Consider the following 7,839-nt stretch of genomic DNA (forward strand, 5'->3'; position numbering starts at 1 on the left):
ACAAAGGATCTTTGTAACACCAGATCTACTCATCAAGAGCACGTCAAATGTTTTTTTTTTTTCATTCAGTGACATTGGTGGCATAAAATTAAGGTAAAAAAACCCTGTCTAAAGTAATTAATGTTAAACTAATTGTACCATATTTTGTTGTCACGTGCAGCTAATCATCTTGAAATGTACTCTCAGTCAACAGAAACTACCATGGCACAATCTACACAGAACAGATCCATGCACCCCGAGATAAAGATAAGCACATGCGACAGCTCATTTTAGTAAGACGGCTGTAGGTGAAGGTCTTAGGCCGAACACAAAATAAAGCTTCTTTCGTTGAGCCATAATCACTTCATCAACTTAAAACGCCTTTGGAAGAGAGTGCAATATTTTGCCTATTTCATTTAAAGGGGTCATATGATGCGATTTAAATTTTTCCTTTCTCTTTGTGGTGTTACAAGTTCTTGGTGCATAAAGAAGATCTGTAAAGTTGCAAAGATTAAAGTCTCAAATCCAAAGAGATATTCTTTATAAAAGTTAAGAGTCAACCACACCTACCTAAAACGGCTCATTCTAACACGCCCCCACATACCTATGTCACGAAGTGGGAAGATTTGCATAACACCGCCCAAATGTTCACGCAAAGAAAGGCGGCATAACTTTGATTCTCGCTGTAGTATTGTTGCTGCCGCCGCCACTGCCATGTTGTGGAGATGCTGTGTGTTTCATTGTGAAAGTGAAATTACTTTGTTTGTCCTTCCAAAAGAGGACGATATCTGCTTCGTCATGCCTAGAGCTGATCCGTGCTGGTTGCTCAGGAAATACATCAACTTTTTGCAATTCAACTTGAATTGCCGGATCGGCTTTCACCGTGGACAAAGAGTCCAGCCTGGGGTCGTCACATGTGGTTGCCACAAGCCCGCCATTGCCGTTCTCAAGACCACAGGCCGCTGCTCACTCTAGCTCGCCGGCCGTTCCTCACTCTAGGCCGCCGGCCGCTGCTCACTTTAGCCTGCCGTATGTGACGCTGTGTTTTGTTGTGAAAGCGAAACTACTTTGTTTGGCCTTCCAAAAGAGGACACAACTAGAAATCAGTGGTTAAGTTGTATTAACAACACTGTTCCAGAACAGTTCAACCCAAATATTAAGATGTGTGCAGCACATTTCGCGGAGGATGAGGACCGTGTCCTGTGGGGTCGTCACATGTGGTTGCCACAAGCCCGCCATTGCCGTTCTCAAGACCACAGGCCGCCGCTCACTCTAGCTCGCCGGCCGTTCCTCACTCTAGGCCGCCGGCCGCTGCTCACTTTAGCCTGCCGTATGTGACGCTGTGTTTTGTTGTGAAAGCGAAACTACTTTGTTTGGCCTTCCAAAAGAGGACACAACTAGAAATCAGTGGTTAAGTTGTATTAACAACACTGTTCCAGAACAGTTCAACCCAAATATTAAGATGTGTGCAGCACATTTCGCGGAGGATGAGGACCGTGTCCTGTGAGAGTAGCCTACAATGCCGGTGTTTGTTTCTATAAAGTGGGCCAGTTCCAACTTTGCAAGGACAGTCTGGCGCTTCTGACTCACAGCCTGTAAGTATGTTTTTTATATTTAAAGAATTTGCCACTGACGATTCAAACGCGAGTTTTGAGCAGTGTAGAGCTTGTTGTTTGTCGTTTCTCCAGACATGTCCATGATTCCAGTTCCAAGGGAACGTACACGTTGCAAATCAAAGGGCATTAAAGTGCACAAGACGTGAATTTATATTGTATATATTTACAGAGGTATATTATGTCACACTTCACACTTCTCTAGTGAGTTTCGTCTGTGTGTGAAGACAGTAGTGCAAATCCGTGAATGAATGTTCCGAAGTGAAATACACTTCAAAGGAATAAAATTGAATGGAATTGAATTGAATTAAAGTTGAATAAACTTCAACTTTACTGTTCAGTGCACTGATGTCAGACTCATTTTGGATAAAGTTTATTGTTAAATTGTTAAATGCATTACGTATTTTTGTCACGTCATTATAAGTGTCTGATCACCACATTTGAGTGATGTGTTTATGTATATATATTCTGTTTATGTATATACTGTATTCTATATATAGTACCAGTCAAATGTTTGGACCCTCGAATGGGAAAGTGTCCAAACTTTTGACTGGTACTGTACTATAATAAAAAATAAAAAAAAATATCGGCCGATAAATCGATATCTGCCTGTTTTTACTCCCTAATATCGTTATTGGCCCCAAAAAACCCATATCGGTTGGGTTTCAGAAAGGCGGGGCATAGAGGAGCAACAATAATGTACATTGAGGAAAATTGTGTGTTTTTTTTTTTACCTTAAACCACATAAACACATTGCAATGCAAATACACAACATAATGTTCTTTTTAGCAACGTCATATGACCCCTTTAAACTGAACTCTGTGTCTAAATCCATCCAAAAAACAGAAAAACATGAACTTGGTGTACTTTTAAAAATGGAAACCAACTGTGTGTGTTCTGTGTTTGTGGTACAAATGGTCATAACAGCTCATCTGTGAAATTTTACATCTGAAGAGGATTATGGAACTAGACACTGACTCATCGCAACTATTGGAGGTCTTATGAAACCACAATAAAAATATTTGGAGCCAAGGCAAAAACAATAAAATGACTTGAGTATTACACCACCATTAAATGTTTTTTTGTTGTTGTTGTTTATTGTCAAAGATAGAACATTTATAATGTTTAATCTTAAAAAGACTTATTTCTAAAGGATCATGTGACGCTGAAGACTGGACTAATGGCTGCTAAAAAATTCAGCTTTGCCATCAGAGGAATAAATTATCTATTTGAATATATTTTGAAATGTAAGTTATTTTTAATTGTCATAACATTTCAAAATATAGCTGTTTTGCTGTATTTTGATCAAATAAAAGCACCCTTGGTGAGCATTTCTTTTAAAAACCAAAAACCTTACCCAAATGTTTTTTTAAACGGTAGTGTATACGCAGGTAAACTGTTAGGGATCTTGTTATGATTCTCTCTCAAATGAAAGGATAACAAATTAACCTAAGGAGTCAAACCTTAATTTGTCCATGAATAATATCATAATAAGTGACCAAGTGGCATTACTGAGATTTAGGTGATAGAGCAGGTTTTTTTTGCTTCTCGTTATCCAATCAAATTGCTCAAGTAGCTACAACTCTTTTTCCATTATCTTGAAAGTCTTTTTATATTCGGTATGTGGTCAATCATGTGCTGGCCAATATCTAAACATTAAATAGGCCGCTTAGAGAGCTCTCTTAATGCATCTTAGTAATCTATTCTTTGACTTTGCCCTGCAAACAACAGGTCATGCAACTAAAACTGCTTTACACTTTAGAATAAATCGAATGGAAATCATTACAGTCAAAGTCTGCCACAGGTCCGGCCGTTCTGTCTGAAACAGCAGTTTTCAGATTATCCAACCTGTTTGCAATAGTGCTGACAGTTAGGAGCCAATAAACTGTAGTTTGATCGTTTAAAAACATTTATATTTACAAAAAAAATGTGGCCTGGTATATTCTGCAATTTGATCTGATCAGCTTATACATTTCTGCATGAAGTACTGACAAATAAAGTGACCATAAACAAAAACCGATCAAACCAATTAGACCTGCACATTTTTTTAAATGGTTCAGAAAGGTTAGATCAGATTGCCCACAGCTGAAAACATCGGTTTAGTGAAACCGCTCTAAGTGTGCCACCTCACGGTCATGGTAAGGCAAGGACGCTAATGGCAAGTTGGGCACTGCCAGTGTGTTTGAGGTTATGTAATGGAGGGTAGGGCTGCACGATATATCGTTCCAGCATCGATATTGCGATGTGCGCATTTGCGATAGTCACATCGCAGGATGTGCGATGTTTAGTATAGGCTACTGATCGTTATATTTATACTGATTGTTTTCTTTGCTCACACACAGACACGGTGTCTACACCAGACGAGACAGCTGTACAGAGATAACCATTTTAAATACATTTAGTAAATACAATTTTCAGTGCTGGAAATCCATTTATCCTTTGTTGAAACTTCCGCGTCGTCGTGGACAGCGCAGGTCATGGTTGCTTAGCAACGGCAGACGCCACGAAAGTGCAAGCTCCCAAGCGCTTTGGAAAGGAGAAAGCGGCGCGACTGGCGTTTTCCCACGCGATTTAGGCGCGACATGTGAACGGCCCCAAAGTCTGTCTACATATCATTTGAACTTTGTGTCAGTGCGTCATAAAGAGAACGCGGCATCAGTTTACTGTCGGGGATTTGTCGACATTAAATAGGCCGCTTAGAGAGCTCTCTTAATGCATCTTAGTAATCTATTCTTTGACTTTGCCCTGCAAACAACAGGTCATGCAACTAAAACTGCTTTACACTTTAGAATAAATCGAATGGAAATCATTACAGTCAAAGTCTGCCACAGGTCCGGCCGTTCTGTCTGAAACAGCAGTTTTCAGATTATCCAACCTGTTTGCAATAGTGCTGACAGTTAGGAGCCAATAAACTGTAGTTTGATCGTTTAAAAACATTTATATTTACAAAAAAAATGTGGCCTGGTATATTCTGCAATTTGATCTGATCAGCTTATACATTTCTGCATGAAGTACTGACAAATAAAGTGACCATAAACAAAAACCGATCAAACCAATTAGACCTGCACATTTTTTTAAATGGTTCAGAAAGGTTAGATCAGATTGCCCACAGCTGAAAACATCGGTTTAGTGAAACCGCTCTAAGTGTGCCACCTCACGGTCATGGTAAGGCAAGGACGCTAATGGCAAGTTGGGCACTGCCAGTGTGTTTGAGGTTATGTAATGGAGGGTAGGGCTGCACGATATATCGTTCCAGCATCGATATTGCGATGTGCGCATTTGCGATAGTCACATCGCAGGATGTGCGATGTTTAGTATAGGCTACTGATCGTTATATTTATACTGATTGTTTTCTTTGCTCACACACAGACACCGTGTCTACACCGGACGCGACAGCTGTACAGAGAGAACCATTTTAAATACATTTAGTAGTAGAGCTACTGCACATGATTTTCAGTGCTGGAAATCCATTTATCCTTTGTTGAAACTTCCGCGTCGTCGTGGACAGCGCAGGTCATGGTTGCTTAGCAACGGCAGACGCCACGAAAGTGCAAGCTCCCAAGCGCTTTGGAAAGGAGAAAGCGGCGCGACTGGCGTTTTCCCACGCGATTTAGGCGCGACATGTGAACGGCCCCAAAGTCTGTCTACATATCATTTGAACTTTGTGTCAGTGCGTCATAAAGAGAACGCGGCATCAGTTTACTGTCGGGGATTTGTCGCGCCGCACCGCATCCAGTGTAGACAGCATCATGATTATAATGGGTTCATTGTATTTTGTCGCGTCGCGCCGCACCGCTCGCGTCCAGTGCAGACATGGTGAGAGCCACGCAGATGCACGTGAACACTAATTTCTGTTCACTTCTGCGTCTATTTGTGCCTGAAATACTGCGCTCTGTAAGTATCCTTGTAAACACAGTTGCTTATGGCTTAGGTCAAGGTAAACAACTGAGAAAGAAAATGGATGTGTAACAGTATATTGGTTTACAGCAGTTTAATGTTCCTGAGGCTTTCGGTGTTATGAATGTTAATCAAACAAAACACAAAGAAAAATCACTTTTGTAGCTTTAACACAGATTTATAAGATTTCATTTATACAGTGAAGACTATGCAGTGTTATTTTACATTTGATTATTCAATTTCTGTACCTGAATACTGTTAAGGCTTACCTGAAAAATATAAAGCACTGCTTATTTCATTTGTATCCTTGTTCTGTTATATTTATCTATGCTTGTAATTTGTTTATTTCCTATGCTGATTTACTCACCTACAAAAATTTTTTTCCCCAAATAAACTATTCAAGTCATGTGGTGATTTTTTTTCATTTCGCAAAATATATTGCATAAAAATAAAATATCGCAATATGAGTTTTTTTCCAATGTCGTGCAGCCCTAATGGAGGGGGTATTGTTTTATGACTAGTGCTGGAATGGCACTCTGTGAGTAGGCCTGTGTGTCAAACAGGAGATTTCCTCTCACCGGCAGAGAGTCCAGGGCACATGCCGCCTCCTTAATGAACAAGGACACTTGGCCTATTAAATGTATTAGGTTTGATTTCTTTACAAAGATGGAAGAAAAATTATATTATGAACCCAAAAGCTACCTGGTTTCCAACTAGGGCTGAACGATTAATTGCATTTGCGATAATATCGCGATATGAAAAAAACCCCGCAATTTTTCAATCGCAGAGGCTGCGGATTACACTCGGTCACGTGACACGCGAGAATAAAGAGGTGTGTTGATCGGTATATGACATCAAAGTACGGCTAGAGAAAGCATGGAGCACATGCCGCCTCCTTAAAGAACAAGGACACTTGGCCTATTAAATGTATTAGGTTTGATTTCTTTACAAAGATGGAAGAAAAATTATATTATGAACCCAAAAGCTACCTGGTTTCCAACTAGGGCTGAACGATTAATTGCATTTGCGATAAACCCGCAATTTTTCAATCGCAGAGGCTGCGGATTACACTCGGTCACGTGACACGCGAGAATAAAGAGGTGTGTTGATCGGTATATGACATCAAAGTACGGCTAGAGAAAGCATGGAGACGTTCACTCTCTCTTATAGCTCTCGCAGTACTTTGATGACACACACCCATCGTTCTAAGCAGCGCTGCTTCAAGTCGAGCGCGGGCCATCAGCAGAAAAAGAAAAGAAATAAAACGGTAAACAGCCAAAGGACGTAACTTAGAATGGGAGATGTAACGGTTTGTGAAAGCGAAGAGAAAATATATTTTTTTTTTATAGGTTTAAAGGGGGGCGCGACCAAAAAAAGTTTGAGAACCAGTGGTCTAAAGTTAACAGACAGTGTTTAAAAAGTGCAGTCCACATGTTTACATATGTTTATTACAGTGACTTTGAATTACCTAAAGTAGTGTGGTAAAGCAACAGATTTGTTTTTATATTTCTACAATCTACTTTAGTTTATGTGATTTTTTACTGACTTTCATATTAATGTTTACATCAGGCTTATTTGTGAGTGCTTTATGTTGTCATAATTATTACATGCTTACCAGGTTGAAAGTTCAACAAATCAGTCAATATACTGTGATTGTAGTTGTTAAAAATGTCATTCATATCAATTCATGCATCACCTAATTTCATTGTAACATATAGGCCTTGCCTACAGAAAAGAACATTTATGTTTAATCTAGCTAATAGTGTGTTGGTCATACTATAAAATAGGGATGGGAAGATTCCCAGATTCGCTCGGTGCATCGGTTTAAAAAGTGTGCATCGGCTACAAGTTGTCATTTATATCACGATGCATCTTTTCAAACATAGTTGCATCGGTAAAACCCGATTTATTTATATATAATTACTAGTGGGTACGCTATACTTTTATTATTTAGAAAGTGACCAATAATCTGAGACCAATATTTTATATGTAGATTGATTTCTCCTCTCGAAACGGTTTCTCAAGCGCGTGCTCTCATCACCACTGCTGCGGCACGAATATTACACATCACAAAACCATGGAGACTCGAGGAAAAACTGGGATTAAAGTCCAAAACCTGACTTGAAATAACCTAACAAATCAATCGGGGCTAAAGCGGTTCCATTAACGACAAATTAAATTCACATTCCCTCACTAATTTGTGTACGCTTATTCTTAAGCAGACCTTAATGTCGATCATGGATCAAATCGATCCACCATGACAAACAGCGAATAGCCTATATCTGTGCTGTTTAATGCATTTGAGACATTGTGTTTTCCTCAGTGCATAACTGACATGTCACAGGTATAT

The 7,839-nt window shown here is 39.6% G+C and overlaps 1 protein-coding gene across 2 annotated transcripts in view; it reads right to left on the bottom strand.

The window, feature by feature from the left end:
* Nucleotides 1-7,839, bottom strand: part of adka (adenosine kinase a) — a 170,341-nt gene that overhangs the window by 153,665 nt on the left and 8,837 nt on the right. The window lies entirely within an intron of this gene.

The sequence above is a fragment of the Sinocyclocheilus grahami genome, unplaced genomic scaffold (genome assembly GCF_001515645.1).
Source record: "Sinocyclocheilus grahami isolate Dianchi unplaced genomic scaffold, SAMN03320097.WGS_v1.1 scaffold313.1, whole genome shotgun sequence".
In the NCBI taxonomy this organism is placed as follows: Eukaryota; Metazoa; Chordata; class Actinopteri; order Cypriniformes; family Cyprinidae; genus Sinocyclocheilus; species Sinocyclocheilus grahami.